We start from the raw sequence: 18,720 nt of genomic DNA on the forward strand, positions 1-18,720 counted from the left end.
TTTTTTTTTTTTTTTTTTTTTTTTTTTTTTTTTTTTTTTGCAAAAGAATGCTTCTTTTAGAAAAACTTTTATTGATTGAAAAATACAAATAATTCTTCATGGTTTCTCTTTTCTCACTTGTTTTAGAAATAAAAAAGGGAAGAAATAAAAGGAGTAGTTACAAACAATTTTTTTTTCCGTAAAAGGCATTTGAAATTTAGCATTTTGAAAGTCCCAAACAAAATCTTATCAGCCTATATAGTATGTCACCAACCTTTTCCCTCTGAATTTGCATATATTTACCTTGGATAGAGTTCATAGGAGTTCATCCAGAAGGAGAAAAGGAGTTTCAGATTCTCTAGCATCTCCAGTTAGTTTAAAATCTGTGTGGGGGTGGAGAATTCTGTTGGTTAGTGTTAGCCTCTCAAATTCACCAGGTCACTGTCAACAGTACAACTCCAAACTGGGAAGTTGCTGAGGAAATATGATTCAGAGGTGATATGCAGAATTTCAGTGGGGTGGACTGATGTATCAGCAAACACACAATATGCTAAGGAAGGCTACCATTAGTTATCAAGGTCTTATTCACTTCTAGAATCACTGGCCTGCCTTGTATATTCAAGCTTCTGTTTTTCTCTTAAAACCAATATTTGTACAAAATGAAAATATTCACACTATAAAAATTTAATATATAAGCCCCACCATCCTTCTAATTATTCAGACAGCTGTTTTGACATGTGCATTGACAAAGCTGGTATGAAGAAACAGTGGCCTGAGTGTTTTTTAGTGTGAAGGGTGTTTTTATCTGTTAGCAACTGTTTAGTAGGCAGCAAGCCCTAAATAATAAATATTTTCTTATCCTGATTTTGTTTTATTTTTTCCTGTTTCCTTATTTCTACAGCTTGGCCACCAGCTTCATGCCAGTCCCGGTCAGTCTCATCTAAGGGATCAGAGGCAGTGAACTAGGGGGCAGTGAAAAATGTTCAGTTTTTCTGTGTGGATTTCTTATTTATTATTTTTTTTACTGTGTGGTTTTGTTTATACTATGTTTTACATCTATAAAGAGCCTTTCATTGCAGAGAATCCCCAGCATCTTCAGTGGATTTACTGAGAAGCACCAGAGTGGTTTTCAATGTGCTGCAAAAATGCAACCCCTCTAAGGAGGAAAGGTGTTATTTTTGCAGTTTGGGACAAGGTGTAAAGCAAAAATATCTGCCTGAAACTCAAAGCGTGAAGTACAGTGAGGTGAAATGCTAAGTTGTTGTTAGATTTCTGGACTTAAATGAGGATGTGGAAGGGCTCTGTGCGTTTTCATACTAGGTTAGGGCTTACCTAAGTGATGGCATCTCCCCAACCCCTTTTCTCTTATTACAAAATTGGATTTAGGTTTGGGAAATGGTATGTGACCTGTTGGGTGGGAAAGTAAGGTTGTCCTCATTCTTTCAAAAATATTAAGCAGATTAGAAAAAAAAAATTATTTCTTTGGTGTTGTGTACACCTGGGAGCACATGCCCAGCAAAGCACAATGAAATGCCAGTGAATAGAAAGCTGTTCTTGTACTGAGGTAATGAAGGACCCCACAGCTGTGTTCCTCCAATGTTTCTCATAGTGATTTTCCATGAAGCTATGGAAAAATATTTATCCATCCTTCTATAAACATGTCTGTAGGAGATTTAAGGCAAGGCGTGCACGCACTCATACACAGAAAAAGTCCCTTACATAGCCGTAATTAATAAAAAGTCTATGTTTTAATGCTTCAGAAGGTTACAAAAAAGGGTGTTTTCCTTGTCGCCTACCCCATTTTTGTGTGTAAATAGACACAATCTTTATGGAATAGATTTTCTCACGACCTCTGTGAAAATCCATGTGCTAGAAAGAGCATCCTCTGAGACAGTACAGACTAAAGAAACTATACTTATTTTATGTCCTTCAATAAGCTTGAGCTTGAGGTGCAGAATGTGAAATTCAGTACTTAGGAGAATGGCCCACCATTCTTTTTCCTCCTTGCTAACCTATATCTGGATTTTTCCATTTCTCAGGAGGAGTTCTTGCTCACTTCCAACTCTAAGCAGCAATATTTTGTTGCACCAATGCCCTTTTTTAATAATGAAATTGATTTTATTGTCAATTGTCTACCCAGTATTCTACTAACGTGCACAGTAAAGCAGAAGGGGAGAATGGAATGTGCCTCAAACATGAAGTTATTTATGTGGTTAAGATCAGACAGTGACCAGCGTGCACAAGATGCACCTCAACTTCGAGTCCACCAGTTGACTCAACATGATTTCAACAAATAGTTTTGATTATGTCACAGAGTGCAAGATAAGGAAGGAGTCCTTTGTTGATCTCCAGTTATAGGTTCTAAGAGGAAAGACTGAAATGGAGATGGCTTTTTTGCAGGTGGTAGAATGTGTTCAGTTGTCTTGAGATTAGATGGCTATGGCTTGGCCATTACAGAGGCAAATATTTCTTCAGGACAGGAATAACATAGGAAATACTGTTGTTTTTCTCTGCAACAGGAAACTTTTACATAAAATAGATAAATACTGTTATGTAGAGTCAGCCAAACCTATAGTATGCTTTGTGAATAATCGTGCTGGTTTGAAATTTGTTCCTGGTCCAAAGCTGAGATGGAAATGTCTGCTCTAGGGACTTCCTTATTCATTGTTATTTCCCAAAGATTTGATTTCTGACACTTTTGTTTGTAAGTTGTTCAGAATTCGTGGTGACAAACAGATCTAATACCTTGAATTAGAAAGAGAATGGTATTTCAATCAACAAACAAATTGAAACCAGAATTGGATTTTGAGGTGGGGGGGGGGAGGAAGGGGGAGAGTAATTCAGCTATTCTGTGCTCATATTCTAGGCAACAGTATAAAAGTGAGAAACCTAAAATGTCACATTATGGGATTTTAAATGATGCTTCTTAAGTTTCCTCAATTAATTTTTAAATACTTTTTCCTTTGGGACTTTCCCTAACATTAATTGAATTGTAGGAAGAAATTGTGGTTTTTATCGAAACAGGCTCTTGGAAAGCTATTCTGACCATATTTAATACTCATCAACTGGGGTTTTTCACTTTCTTGCCTTTGAAAAAATGCTGTTTTTCTTTTTGACTGAAGCATCAAATTTAAATAGTGAACTTGCTTTCATTAAAGAGCCTCTGGCAAGGAGCAGACCACTACGAATACTGGCATGAGTATTGTGATGGATTCCTGCTTAGGCAATTTATCACTTATATCATAAGGAGGGATATCACGGGCCATGGCTGCATCCTGCTGTGATATGCTGCATAGTGCAGGCAGAGGAGGCCAACTGGTTCTGTAAGAGGAGGATGCTTTTGATAATTATAAAAACATCAGCCTTGGTAAGGAAGCTCAAGTGGAGTGCTATTCCACTCCAAGCAAGTCACTCTACAGATGTGTTTTCTTCCTCTTCCAGCCAAGAATTTGTTGCTCCCTTCTGGTTGGTGTATTTTCACCTTTCAGAGACTGTCTTTGCTGATGATCTATATGATCTCTATAACTATTCACATTCCTTGCTGGTTTAAAAAACAAAAACAAAACTGTGCAACTTACTCAACTTCATCTTGATGTACTATGCTGATCCTTCTACATCTATCAATGTCAGTCCTCTCCAGATCTCTAGACTTGGCCAATAATCTCATTAGATCTGGATACACAAGGGAGCCCACCCCCCCCCCCCCCTTTTTTTTTTGCACAGCATTCTTAAAGGTAAGACTTCTTTATTAGTGTACTAGTAAACTAAATAGTAACTAAAAAGTGACTAAATAGTGTTACTCTATTTAAGATGGAAAGCATTAAAGAAAGAGCCAGAGGACTGATCAGTCTTTGTTACTATTCACCATGTTTTTTGTCACATTCAGATACTACAATTGCTTGATATGCACACTGTTCTAGTGTTAATTTGAATATCAGACTGGGCAGAAGATGGGTGGCTGCAGGCTTTCAGTAGAACTGTGTCCTTTGGCTGAAGGTCACCATGCTACTCGTCCCTCTGGGGCTGAATTAGGTGAATTAGAATGCTGTCTTGAATGAGACTCAGTAAGGTCAGGGAACTGCCATCAGGAAGCAGCTTGTGAAATCATGCCTCTAGATCAGAATTTCTGAAAGACAGATTGCTGTTTTCTCGTTTTACTATCAGACAAAAATCTTGCAGTGTGATTGTTATACAAGCAATTACAATATGCTGTTAGCAGCAGAAATTCCTTTAACAGCCTCAGTGGCAGTACTTTGGTAGAAGTAGTCTCTAGGGTTGTCATTCTCCCTTGTCTGTTCCTAATGCTGCTAACTTCATAGTACTTGGCAGAGCTGAATTTGACCTTAGCTTGCTCAAAGCTGACTAACGTTGATTCCAAGTTACAGCATTTAATGATGCTGAGGATCATAGTGCCATGAGGAATTGGGCACCTCAAGGTTGTAGTAGGATCCTAGAAAGAATAAACAACTCATTTGTATGCAGGTACATGAATAAGAACACCAGTAATTACTGGCCTGCTGTACATAAGACTTGGTTCTCTTTCTAGATTACAATCACTCCTCTTTCATCCCTGTATGCTTTACTTTTGCCCTTTCTTTTCCTTCCACTAGTATACAGTACTCTACCTACATTTTAATTTGTACAACAGCTATATACTATAAAACAATGTTCTAGTAACTTCATATCCTAATATAAATTTAAGAAAAGTCCTTGAGAGGAAGGAGGCTTTTTTTGGTAAAAAAAATAATTCAAATGCATCTTCACTCTGCAGTGGAATGTGAGTAATTTAAGTAGAGAACTCCCAACCATTCCTCTCTTCTGAGATTTACACCCATGTAACTGAGGAATGTGTTGGGTTCCATGCTTAGCTGTTTACTTACAGTAGCCCTTAGCTTTTGTATTGACTATGCATTTTTCAAATATTGGGCCTGTCAAGCTGGAAAGAAACAGAATGAATGATTGCAAGAATGAGACAAAATATGATGTAGTGATGTTAAAATAATCATAGTACAGAAAAGGCAAGAAAATCAAGCTCAATGGAAGCTGTAGAATGAGTTGGAAATCTTCAGATGGAAGGTTTTCCAATGAAAAATATTGATTCATTGAGCACTTTGCAAAGGAGCGTTAATTTCAAATAGGCCTTACTTAGAATGGTAAGATCATTTCCATACCATTACTGTCAGCCTTTAAAGGTCTGAAATTACTCCAGTACTGTCTTTGATATTATTCACTGTTTCAAAACTTTTTTATTTTGCTCTTTTTCATAGTTAATTCGTTAATTACTGTAGTTCAACTTATTTTTTTAAAGCAGAAGTGTTGTTTTTTTTCCATAAAGGGAAAAATATAGTTAGGTTGTGCAAGTCAATTACAAGAAGAGGGCAGTTAGGCAAGAGCAAGCTCAAGGGAAAAGCTGTGAAGAAAGATGAAAATCTCATACAACAGTACATACAGCAGCACCAAGTGCTTAGGACAGGATCTGTGGGAGCCTAGCACTGGGCGTGCATAACATCACTGTTGTGGTATTTCAAGGAGAGTTCAGCCCATCATAGTGGCCAGCAAGGTGTGTCACTTTGCTATAGCAGGAAAATCTTGAGCTTCTCTCTTCCCATGACACTCTCAATTTTCTCAGAAAATCAAGAGGAAGATGGTACCAGATGGCCACAGCCCTTCGCATGATGTTGGATAGTGAAGTCACCTTTGTAGAAAGTGCCTGAGCTCTCCAAATTGTAAAAGGAGCCAACAGAGGTGATCCACCCACATTGCTTGCATTTATACATTTCAACCCCACACTGTGATTTCTGGACACTTATGATCATTCCGGAGATGATGTTGGAAAATGCTGTGCTTCCTTCCAGACAGGATCTGAGAACTAGAACAGGAAAGCAGTATGAAAACGGGTATGTTTTTGCAGGCAGGGTTCTAGCCCACCTGTGGCTTGTAGAAGTGACAGGCACTGTTTGCTTGGAATAAAGATAGGAGCAACTGGGGGGGCTTGGTGCGGGAGGCGCTGTATGGGGTTTTGCTTGGGGAAGCTGAGACAGAGGGCAAACAATAAATGGCAGACAGACATAGCTTCTGAAGCCTGTTTAAATGGAGAACCAAAAAATGAGAGACACTTTTTGGGATAAGTACCTGCCATACAAAGCTTGAAGTTTGGCAAATCAGCCATCACTTGTTGAATCTTTCTCTTTTTTGAAAAAAGTTGGACTTTGGATTTATTTATTTATTGTAGAAAAGCATTGCATCAGTGAGAGAACTGGCTGTCATCAGTTTTTCCACTCAGTGGAAACAGTTTTGGCTAATTGCCTGGGGTCAGCAAAGGCTGAGTATTCATATGCTGTTGTACTACTCCCATGGCATGTAAATGATGCGCCCACAGTGGTCTAAATGTCCAGGTGACCTGATTCAAAAGAGATTTCTGTCCTGTCTCTTTGGTCAAAATAATGTTGCTGTGGTGTTTTGCAGGTGTGATATTTGTATCTTCCAAATCGGGAGCTTTTATCTGTAGTAACCCTTCACAGCCATTTCCTTGTAAGCAGTAGCTCATGTGGGAAGTGCCAGTTGCAGAAATGGGGACAAGTTAGCTCAGGGTGAGGACTATGATTCTGCACCCTTGCCATAATATTTTGATGTCATATACTGGACTGTGAACTATGGCAGGTGAGTAGCAGGGCTGTCCTGGCAGGAAGGATGAAAATATCCAGTGTGGGTGTGGGAGGAAAACCTGGGGAACCACTGCAGAAGTTGCAGGGTAAGCCCATTGCCTGCATGAATCAGAGTGCATGTGAAGAGATGCAGGTTTAGCAGCTACCTGGAGACATGAACACACGCCTTTATTGCTGTAATGAGGAGTATGCAGACTGGGTCACGGGTGGGGAAGTGACCTTTGAGCATCTGCTGCTGACCTATCTGCAAAATTAGCATGAGAAATAAACATGAAAAATGCATATTGCCACATCGCATGTTGAGATCTCCGGAAGGGAGACAGAGGTGTTAAATAAAAGCAAAAGTGTGGTAGCATGGTCTGCTGAGCCAAGTGTGCCTGCCACTGTGGGATGGTATTTTATGAGGATGCTTGTCATGTAGGAAGATGCGGAGAAACACTGGTAGGATGATTGCATCTGATTTGCTGTCACTTAGCATATGAAAAGCTTGCTAAGAAGTGGGTGGGTGGTGGGAATAGGTTGTGGTGTTGGAAGAACCTGCCAAGCCACCTTCCAAACTACTGCATTGTTATAGGAGAAAGAGCAGAACCCAACGTGGCAAGCCATCTACTCTGCAGCAGCCAACAGCCTGGGTTATAGTGTAGGAGCTTTCCCCAGTTCCTGGAATGGATTTTTGTCTCATACAGATTTGATCTTAGCCTTAACCACCATCAGAAAGCATATTAAAGGCATGTTCTGCTTCAGGTTATGTTTAGACCACGAAAACAGAGTATTTTTTAAACACATTAGCTGGCATGCTTTAATTAACGTAGATTAAAATGTTCAGTCTATCTAATAGGAATATTTAAAACAATGAGGATATACATATGCATTCTTTTTTAAATTTCTTTGAATGTGATTTGTCCCTTCTGATAAAAGGTGTAATATGTATTTAAAATGGTGCTACTTACAAAACACAGACCAGTAAGAATAAAGCTCTTTTCCCATTGTTGCAGTGGCCCGAACCTGTATAAAGATTTCTGGTATTTTTATGGTGATAGAAAAATGTACTTGTCCCCTTAACAGGCCTGGTTTGATGCTGGGATGCGTGCAGGCTGTGGTTGGGCTGGGGAGCTTGCTCATGGCCTGGTGACAGGGCAACAGAGCACCTTCTGGACAGATGAAATGTGGGGCAAGAAAACAGTGTGCAAGAGGGATTGGGGCAGTGAAGCACAGCCAGCTGAGTGCTCACGTTGCTGCTAATTTTGCTGGAGCTCTGTTTCCCAAGCATGCATTTTAATGCCTGGTTAAATGGGCTTGTTTGTTTAATTGTGTGCTGCTTTTGGCTCTGTAAGTGAATCATCATCAGTGTGCATCCCTGGGTGCTGGCTGTGGCTGCAGTGCGTGGGGAGCTGCTGGCAGGGTGTGGGGCATGCGCAGGGTGGGCAGTGAACACAGCTGCAGCTCAGAGCCTAGCACACTACAGGCATTTGTGGGTTGTGTGTGGCTCTCTGGGCACGACTCGGCAGCCTCCTGCTCTGGCATGACCTGACTCCCCTCCTCATGCTCCCCAGGCGGATGGGACAGATGTTGCTGCTTACATGTGGCTTAAATGTTTTACTTTTCCCACCCCCCTCTAGAATGTAAACACTTTTGTAATTGGTGAAATCAAATACAATTAAAACATGAAGGGAAACTGAGAAGCCAGTTATCTGTTTAGCTCAGAAATCCCGAGCTTGTGTAAGAGTAAATAGCTGGTTTCTCTTTTGGCAGATATAGAGGAGAGTGTTACCTGCTATCTGTGTAACTTGGGCAGGAGTGCATGAACACTCAGAGGGTGGGGGACTAAAAATCTATTCCAACTGTTTTAAATATTTACAAGATTTACTTGAGTAGGAGCATAGTTTTTCTTTTTGAGTTCATTTGACCAAGCCAGAAAGGGTGCGTATCTTCTTTTCCTTGGAACGAAGGGTTCCTTTGGATTTTCTCTTCTATCTCTATTTTCTGCTGAAATAGTTCCTACTGGTATCATTGACCTTCTCCTCTTGCTTGACTGCTTCTGTACCTTGTCGGCTGGGCACAAGTTCTGAAGAACAGACAGGCCAGTGCAGCAGAACCTGTAGCTCCATCCCAAGCCCACGTTCTTCTTTTATGGGTCTATGTTTAGTGTTTAGTACCGGTCTCTTAGTGGAAATATTTGCAAAAGCCAAGCATAATTGTTGCTAAGGATTATGAGCAAATTGTTAACCATTTAAAAAAAATTTGCAGTTTGTAACTGGTATTATCTGTATCTTTGGAAGGTCACTGTATGTGTACAGTAGTATATGCATAGGTGTGTTTCTTTTGCCAGCTGAAATATCCCATAGAAAGGTCTAGGGGAAACCTGTTTCCATCTCTCCCAGCCTTTTCTCCTTTTCTTTAAAAGTGCTGTCAAAGATTCCAGTATAAACTCAGTCATGTTCTCTTTCACTAGAGTTTCTCCTCCACATGGGGTGCCTGTTGTGGTCATGGTCAGGACTTGGAGGCTGCCTTGTCTTAGCAACAGGCTGCAGCTTTCTGCTCTTCTCCTGTTACCTTAGCATCTGCAGCTCTGGCAGTGCTAAGGGCTGTACAGGCATGCCAGTTCAGCAAAGCCTGAGGTTAAACAAACATGGTCAGCTTCTGGTTTAATCTAAAGGGAAAAAAAAACCCACAAAAAAGTCATTGGTTGGCTTTAAAGAAAAAAAGGAAAAACTGATTACAAAGTAATACTGTGATTTTTTTAGGGCCCTGACTTTTGAACTGTTGGTAAATTAGGTGCTTCTGTTATAGGAGCTACTATGGACAGGTCATAAGAGAGTAACAGCTTTAGTAAGCTTCGTGTATCTGTAGGAAGCAGGAGAATCAGTCCTTCCCTGTCCTTCCTAGAAGCATGTCTTGGCAGCAAAAGATGACTTCTCCAGGAATCCTGAGATACGTTAACATTGCAGGATGTAATTGCACAATGCATTGGCTTCAGTGGTAGACCTGGGTGAAAATCATTCTTAGCCTTTCCTCCCTGAGCTGGCTGCTGTGCTGGCAGTGTGTGCAGCTTCCCTGTATCCCCTGTACTGAAGGCACAGGGCTGCCTGGGCACACAATACACTTGTCTTGTTCACTTCTACTCATTGGAGAGCAAGCGGAGTCTATTCTACGTGGAAATATGTGAAGTATTGCTAGGGATGGGGAGCTAACTGCAGTAAGAATGCATTTGGCAAATGCATCTTTTCTGTTTATAAATACTGTGGAAACATTCTTTGATATTTTTTTCTATTATTATTACTTTTTCTAACCAACTTTTCATCTTGCGCAGTGAATGGTTAAAGGGAGAATAGCTGTGACTGGAGTGTACTTGTACATGTTTTGAATGTTTGCTTTAGCTCCATTTGCTGCCTGCACTATGCTGTACTTTTTTGTGTTATATTTTTCATATTTTGATGCCTGCCTTGGGAATTCCCAAACCACAAGAAGCTTTTACATTAGCTCTGCAAATGCTCTCAATGCAAATGCTTGTGCTGGTCTTTTAGCATATCTTCATTAATGGATATATGTTTGCACAAGAACCTGCAGTGTAATCTGTGTTTGCAAACCTTCTTGAAGATGGAACTAAATTGCTGTGAATGTTTGCAGTAAGCTCATGAAAAGAAACCTTGACCACCATGAGTTTTCAGGATTTTCTCGAACAAATACCTATAAATACTTCTCATTTCCCTTTGCTGTTTTCTCCATGGTGCGTGTATCTGGGAGTTGCAGTTGTGATATGCTTTTAATTTTAAAATCTTCAGCTCCTATTGCTAGAAAATGCATTCATCTGATTTAGTTAACAATGGTAGCTGTTCGTGAGGGCTGTTTGCTTGGGTTATAGGGTTGGTAGCACTACTTTTGTGACTGCTCTGTGTTTCTGAATAAGGGGCTAAGAACTGTGAGACAGTTTACCCAGGAAGGCTCCTTTTCTTATCAGAGATTTTCTGAAACAAGAGAGCTCCAAGTTCCTACATGCAGCCCTGTTTGTTCATAAAACCCTCCTGCAGGGGTGTCTATTACAGCACCCTTTTGTCTCAATCAAGATAGGAAAATCCAGCATAATTAGTGAAGTCTGTTTGCATGTAAAATATAATAGTCCCTTATAATTTGTCTCAGCACATATGACACTTATTCTGTCTCTGCTTTAAGTGTTTGTTTTGACTAATTCTCATTTACCTGAAAAAAATTCTTTTTCTAGCTTGGAGGGGGGTAAATGTTATTTTTTTTCATGCCTTGGTATTACAGAAATTCTTGGGTAGTCTTTGAAGGTGGATTCATGTCAGAGCAAGCGCAATCCCTCTTTGCAAGAAGGATAGACAGCTTTAACTCCTTTCTTTTATAGGTGTAGTGTTTTCAGAAGATATATGCATATCTATCAGCCAGTTGCTTTTTAGCCGTTCTCTTTGTGTCTTGCTGTTCAAGTCTCAGCAGAGAGGATGTTATGTTGTCTGCTTTGTCTGTGGTTTTGCCCTGTGTTTGTAGAGTGTATATATTTACTATTTTAGTGAAATATATGCTCATCCACTATTATGCTATACAAATGGGCTTTATCTGCTCAACCAATGTTTCTTGATTCTGGATGCGTGACTTGACCTGAGGAAATAATTTAATTCTGGCACTATCTCCTGGTTTTAGTTCTGACAGGCCTTATCAGATAGCATAGACTTTGAACTTTGCATGTCTCTTCCTTTTTGTCTCTTAATTCTGCTGGCACAGACAGAAGTCACATTGAACCTCTGTATGTGGCTTTGTATGTATGCAGCTTTTATAACACTCTCTGAAAGAAGTTTTGGGGTTGCTATCAATAACTCTTACACTATGCTCTCTTGTGGCTTATCGTCGTTTTCTACCCAAATGATTTCACTTCCTTATCTACTTGGCAGATAAACATGTCTGCCGTTAGATTAATTGAAATGGGAATATTGAAATGCTTATCATGGTTCTGAGTGTGGCTCCTCAATGATGTTGTTGATCTCTCCAGGCCTGGCTCAGGACAGGCATACACAGCTATACATCATCCCTATGCATGCATGCAGAAAATAAGCAAGAATTTCACTGCAAGACTGTAGACTTTGCATATAAAACTGCCAAGTTACCAAGGCAGAGAAGGCACATCCTGTGTTACCACTAGAAGGACCTATTTTTTTTCCTGCCGTTTGTACCTTTTGGTCTTCTCTCTCTTTCTTTTAAATCCACGTGCTTTGCTACAGTAAAAGACTAGAGAGAGACCTGACAAAAAAGAAAATTTTGGAGAGGAAAAGCACTGCCAGCAATGCATGGTAATGTCTAGAAATTTAGAATACTGTTTTCAGGAAAGGTTTGACAAAAGACAGTTTGTGTGGAGACTATTAAAAAATAAAAAAATAAAAAGTTGAATGGCTGTGGCTCTTTGCCCAGCTCTTAATACTTAAATGTTGAACTCAGTGTTAGAAATAAGCAGCCTGCGATGAGTTGGTGAAATCAGAAGCATAGGAATATTCATAACACGCACAAACAAATAACCTAGATGCTGATGACACAGAGTCCCTGTTTAAAAAAAAAAAAAAACAAAACTAGCAACACTCTGTAAGCACTTCCAAGTTGCAGAAGATGCAGAGAGTATCACAATTTTTTTGTCCATTGATAAGAACTGCCTGGTTGATATCAGTAGTACAAAATAGATGACTTCTATGGATGTCTGGTCTTGAAAGCCAAAGTATGCCTTACTAATGAGGACAGAAATTATGTGCTTTTGAACACAGCTTGTCAGAAAGATAGAAATAAGCTTATTGAACATGATAATAAAATACCTCACTTCAAACAGTGAGTATAAACAGAAAAAGAGTAGCACAGAAATAAACCAAGTTCAGTGCAGAAATGAATGAACAGAAGTAGGCAGAAAAAGGCAAATGAGAAGGAAGTTCTTGGGAGAAGAAAATAAAGTGTATTGAATAATGCTCCAAGTACAGAGTCACCTACATTGATTGTAGAGGACAGTGTTATTGAAAAGGTTTTAGTCGTATGCAAGCTTAAAGATGTATATTAATGTTTGTGCAATACAGTGCTCTCACGCACAAATAATAAACAGTTGTAAACCTCAATCTAACTCCAGCACTGCACAGCTGCATGCAAACAGAAAACTACCTGCCATGATGTGGCATGTAGTTGGTGAGTTTTTGGTGAAGGCATTACACTCACTATGAAAGAGAAGAATGTAAAAATGTAACCCAGTGCTGCAAATACTAAAATGTCTGTATTGGATAGTCCTCGGTTTGCTATGCCAACATAAACACAGAGAAAGCACCAAGAGAAGCTTTACAAGATGAAAGTGCAATTAATAATTGACTAAGTCAGTGACAAAGTCAATTCTTACAGTCAGTACAAATAAATTCAGAGAAGTAGGGACACTCAGAAAGGGACAGACAAGTGATTTATGAAATAGAGACACAAGGAACTCCAGAAATCCAGTTTGAACAGACATTGTGGTATCCCTACAGCAAAAAAGGCTGAAAGTTATCAAAATGTTTTTGAAGGTCTGCAATTTCTTCCAGGCACTCTGCACCTGGAGAAAGATTAAAGAATTTGGCTGCTTTAGCACTTGCCCCACAGACTAATTATTGCATGAGGAGGAAGAAATAATGTGAAAATATGAAAAATAATGTGAAATATAGAGGAACAAAAGAGAATGTACTCTTGCCAGTTGAAAAGTCCACACAGGGGATCAATGTATGGTCACTGTGGGAAAAGTCAGTCAAAAGCTATGATGTGCAATGCCTCAGAGCTCACTACAAAGCATGTGCAATTGAGGAAGCACTCTCTTAGTGGCAAAAATGAAAAGCAGCTATCTTTGGCACTGAATGTTGAGGATACCAGCAAGAGGATGAGGAGAACACCTACTTTACTGCATTCTAGGCATCAGCAAGTAAATAGAGGTAGCTGAGATCAAAGCTGAAGAGTGTCAGTGCTACCTATGAGATACAGCAATGTACAAGGTCTGTTACTGGTGGTACTCTTGTGAAATCATACAGGGACAGAAGCATGGAATTTGTCTCAAATCAGCATCTCAAGCTCATCAGTCTGTTGGAAAGAGTCAGAGAAGTAACTTCTTAGCATAATCAAAAGACAAACAGTGGCTATCTGAGATGCTGTGTGTGGGATGTCATTTCCAAGTTGCAATGTCCTGACCCCAGCAGCTTGGGTTCTGCAAATTGCTAATTACTTCTCTGAGCAATTTAAACTCATTCTAGCTCTTGGGTTTTCCTTGATGGGATTTATTACCAGCCTCTTTGCAGTTGCTTGCAAATTAGGATATAAATGTGTGGCATGGGGTATTTTTCAGTCACAACACACCTTAGTTGTGCCACGAATAGGCAGTGACACAGCCATATCACTTGTGTAAATGTACTGATGACCCAGCTCTTCTCATTTGAACTTTTATCAATCACAGTGCTACTGAGATGCTCTCGATGCCCTTTAAAAAAAGGGCTAGTAGCTTTTATGTCATGTCAGTCTGATTAACAGAGACAAGAATCAACCACATTGAAAAGGGATATTTGATAATGAGTATATTTTGTCAGAAATATTAACTGCGGTGCTCAGGATGCTCCTGCCACTGTAGGTACTGTAGTACAGGCCTTTCTCCTCCTATCTATTAGGGCAACAAAACTGGTGAGGGGTCTGGAGCACAAACCTTATGAGGAGCGGCTGAGGGAGCTGGGATTGTTTAGTCTGGAGAAGAGGAGGCTCACGGGAGACCTCACTGCACTGTACAACCTCCTGAAGGGAGGCTGTGGTGAAGAGGGATCTGGCCTCTTCTCCCAGGCAACGAGCAGGACACGGGGCAATGGCCGCAAGTTGTATCAGAGGAGGTTCAGGTTGGACATAAGGAAGAACTTTTTCTCTCAGAGAGTGGTCAGGCACTGGAATGGCTGCCCAGGGAGGTGGTGGAGTCACCATCCCTGGCAGTGTTCAAGACACGTCTGGATGACGTGCTATGTGATATGGTTTAGTACTAGTGGTGGCAATGGTGACGAGGAGACGGTTGGACTGGATGATCTTATAGGTCGTTTCCAACCTTGTGATTCTTGTGATTGTGATTCTTGTGATTGATCTCGGTGAACCTAGCTGCAGATCTGGCTGTTTTCCCAGCTGCAGAACGAGTTGAAGTCATTTGACTGAAAAATGGCCATCAGCTATAAGAGAATGTGTCATGAAACTTCTGATAGCAACCCCAGTAGTGTTCTGTGCAGCATTTCAAATTAAATGCACAGTGCTAAAAGATTGTTGTGCACATGACTGACACCTTGAGTAAAAAGGAGCTTGCAGTAAGAAATTGTGCAACTGCACAAGAACATGGGAACCTTGGGATGATAGAGAGAATAAGCCCAGCCATATACAACTACTGTGTGGGCAGGAGCTGGAAAGACCTGGGAACTAAGTGGCTCCATGCTGACGGATGTGTGAGGAGGGATGGATGCAGGGGAGGAGTTGTGTTTATCTCTGAGTTATTGAAATGAGCAAGAAGTCTGAGATAATGTCATCTGAAAGCAGATGGAGCAGCTTGCTGAGAGCAAAGTATTTTAAGTAGTTATAGTGAAGCAACGGATTAAAATGCTAACGAGATCATATTCTTGTCATAATAGCCTGAGTTAGCCAATACCTGATGAGCAGCTGTAAAACATGACGAAATGAAGCCAAGAGACGATTACGAAATATGCAGTGTTTATAAAAGGCCTTAGACCTTTTCACCTGAAGCCAAACTAATTACCTCATGGTAGTAAATGATTGTTTGGATTCTGGGAATTCAGTTGGATTGTTAGATGATGTTCTTGAAATCACATGGACAGAGCAACAATGCTCAGAGGTAATGTGGTGTCCATAGATTCATTTATTTGGGCTGTGTATGAGTGGATTCCTTATGCAAATCACTTACACTTTCATTCTTAAAAGATCTACATTTTAAGGCTTAAGTGAATTCTTTATTTCTTGGTGCATGATATGTACTGATTTCCAAAAGATGAAGTGCAGACCATAGAAACTGCAGAAACTGGTCCGTATCATTTTGCTAGTTTTACTCAAAAGATGAGGTAAAGGAGTCTTGGAAAGTGTGACATGAATCTGCTAGTGAAAGAGGGACGTGTCCTTCAGAGAAAATTTCTAAGAGTTCTGTGTTTCCTTTATTTAGTGTGCAAACTCAAATCATGGAAGTTTCCCCCTTCGTTATTCAAACTGGGATGTGTGGGATTTATATTTATAGGCGTTATCAGTCCTTTAGATTAGATAGATCTATTCACATGAATGGATAGTTTCAGAATGGAGATTTCATTCTATATTACTTTGCTCTCCTAGAAAAATGAGTTTTCCTTCCTTCAGTTGCTCACATAATGGCTAGCACTCACAAATCTTTTCTTCAAGCTGAAATGAGAAGCACTTGAGGCTGAGTTGGTCCCACTGATTTGTTGCTTCTTTTGTTAATCTAGTGTGACCTTTTCTCTCCTTTCCTTTCCTTCCTTTTACCTCTTTTTCCCTTGTTTTGTTCTTGCTCCTCCTTTTCCCTTTTTTCTTCTCTGTTGTGACCAGAGAACTCCTTATTTATTGTTTGTAATTTATTAAAGGCTGTGTGCTGAAGAGTAGCTGTAAAATTACATGAGCGTGGAAGAAAGGCACTGTCAGTACAGTGACAAGTGGTGAGGTACTGATGAGCTCCAACAGTAGCTTGGGTTTAGAACAGAGTATCAGCAAGTCCTGACAACTTTCTCACACTCCTTCTCTCTGAGGCACTAAATAAGTTACTTCTCTGCCTCAATTTCTCCATCTGCAAAACAACATGATGATGATAATATGGTTCCCCCAAAGGGGTTGAGTGGATTAATTAGCTAATATCTTTAAAATGCTTTGAAGATGAAAAGTATAGTATAGATGTAGCCCTCTTGAGAGTCTAGGATTAAGCATTCATATTGAGTATTTAGGAAGTTCAGCACAACATGCAACAGAAATTGTATTTATAGTGGTGCAGTTCATTCAGTTAATGTTCATGGCTTTGTTCTCTGTTCACACTCAAACTTGCAGCAAGAATGTAAAGATGGGAGAGAGAATAAGGGAATATTGTAGAACAGGGTAGAATGCTGGTTGTGGATTAATACAGCAAGTCATTTTGCCACTACAAAACCATTTTCAGACAGCTGCAAAGATTCTCATGTACTGGAGCTGGAACAGGAGAAAAGGAAAAGATCTTGCTAGATCTGCTGCTACAATAATAATCTGTTCTCCCTTCCAGGCAGAGCCACGGGGCTAGACCTTGCTTGTTGTGGTGTTTAGTCACCTTTGCACTTTATCTTACCAGCAAATCTCAGGCTGGGAATCAAATTACAGCCCTCCTCAGCAGGGAGGAGGGCTGTGTGATCCACCTTCTATTGTTGAGGAGTCATCGCTAAACCAAACGCAGGAGGAAAATTACCTGTCCTGGGGTGAAAAGCAAAGAGGCAGTTCTGTCCTTCCATCCTGGGAACACGGAGACAACGAGGCAAGAGAACCACAATTTCTAGCTTTGGGAACCAAACCTGCCTTTTTTTGCTTTCACAGCAAAATTTCTTTGCCAGTCTGATGTATGGTCTGAAACCATTATGACTCGGTGCTTTCCTTTGAGTTAATATTTAATTCCTTCTTAAACATTAACCATGGCTAGAGCTACTTTTGTAAAAGAGCACTGCTGTGCTAACAACACTAATCATTTCCTTTTTAAAAGCTCTGGGAACAATGTGGAGCACTGTATGTGTCTGAAAAGTAAACTCTCTTTTAATGACATTTACTGTTTTGCAACACAATTTTTTTTTTTTTTTGCTGTTTCTTCTGATGTTTACAAACTGTTCCTGCCTGAACTGCAGTCCGTGAATATTCTGTGGTGAACCCACCTCTTGAGCCTGCACCTTTGTTGTGAAGCAAAGCAGTAAAGCAAAGATCAATGTTCCTTTACTCTCACCAGTTCATGTGGTATTAAGTCAAGTGCAAGTCAAATATAAATATATTTGTAGCTATAACTACCAGACAAATGGCTCTTGTCACAAACATTTCTCAACCACAGACATCAGGAAGAGAATCTTTTATGTATTTATTTATTTTTAATTGTTATCAAGTACCAAAGACTGTAGTCAGCTGAATGTTAACCCTACTGTGGGTATGGTACCCTAGAGATGAGAGCCTAGCTAAATTTATCTGTCACATAAATGGCTTTATTTAGGACCTATGACAGAGGCTAGAAGAAGAGAAGCTGCCTCCAAACATTCATGCTCATGCAGCTCTGCAGGTAGAAGTGGAATTGTGGAGGAGTTTTGGGCACTGCTGGTGGGACATATGGGAACCCCAGATGAGCGTGCAAGGCAGCCCACAGTACAGACCCTGGTGTGGAAGTTCTGGGGAATTCTAGGACTTCTCCCTTACAAATAAATGTCTGTGTATCAACATCTTAACTCTTGCATTACTTCAGGGGTCAATTCTGAAACTGGTGCAATGAAGGTGAAACAATATGAAGGTGTTCTGTGCTGGCTGTGCAGCAGAGCAGTAAAATGGGGGGGGGGGGGTAGGGTGATGGCCCCTGCAGTTCTGTCCTTGCTGCTGTAAAATTCACAGCCATCCAGGCAGCTTTAGGTCAAAGCAGGAAAACTGGAGATTTAATGATAGTTCTGGTATACTTACCTGTGAGCAGGAGTGAAAGTGATTTGAAGCAGCATCCTTAAGACCCAGACCTAATTATAGTAACAGCATTGGGTGCTGCTGACAGGTAGAGAGTTGAAATCACTCATACTGAAGTTACTGCCTGCACCAGTAGGGCAGTGTACTTCAGGCTGTGAGGGCAGAACTATGTAAGACCTCAGAGTCAGCACTTGGTGCTTTAATCTTCTGAACCTGCTGTTGCTACCAGTGCACTCAGCTGAGCATAGGTGGCAGCAGCATGGGACCAGATCAAATGAGTCCTTGCCAGGATGGTCAAAGAGAAAGATGTATGGTCTCGTGATGTGATTTTTTCATATAATTGTTCTGTGGGAGTTTTTTGTTAAAGAAGGAGGAGGGTATGCCAAAA

The 18,720-nt window shown here is 40.3% G+C and overlaps 2 long non-coding RNA genes across 34 annotated transcripts in view; one reads left to right on the top strand and one right to left on the bottom strand.

Moving 5' to 3' along the window:
- Positions 1-17,271, bottom strand: part of LOC122159414 — a 25,597-nt gene extending 8,326 nt beyond the window's left edge. The window contains exons 1-2 of the long non-coding RNA XR_006168521.1: positions 17,101-17,271; positions 283-362 (exon numbers count right to left, since the gene is read on the bottom strand). This is a non-coding gene — a long non-coding RNA (uncharacterized LOC122159414). The remainder of the gene's footprint in view (positions 1-282; positions 363-17,100) is intronic.
- Positions 9,695-18,720, top strand: part of LOC122159351 — a 369,357-nt gene continuing 360,331 nt past the window's right edge. For all 33 annotated transcript variants that reach the window (XR_006168484.1, XR_006168510.1, XR_006168512.1 and 30 more), the window contains exon 1: positions 9,695-9,840. This is a non-coding gene — a long non-coding RNA (uncharacterized LOC122159351). The remainder of the gene's footprint in view (positions 9,841-18,720) is intronic.

Source organism: Centrocercus urophasianus, unplaced genomic scaffold (assembly GCF_019232065.1).
Source record: "Centrocercus urophasianus isolate 14NV4802_14NV808 unplaced genomic scaffold, USGS_Curo_1.0 seq_10, whole genome shotgun sequence".
Classification (NCBI taxonomy): Eukaryota; Metazoa; Chordata; class Aves; order Galliformes; family Phasianidae; genus Centrocercus; species Centrocercus urophasianus.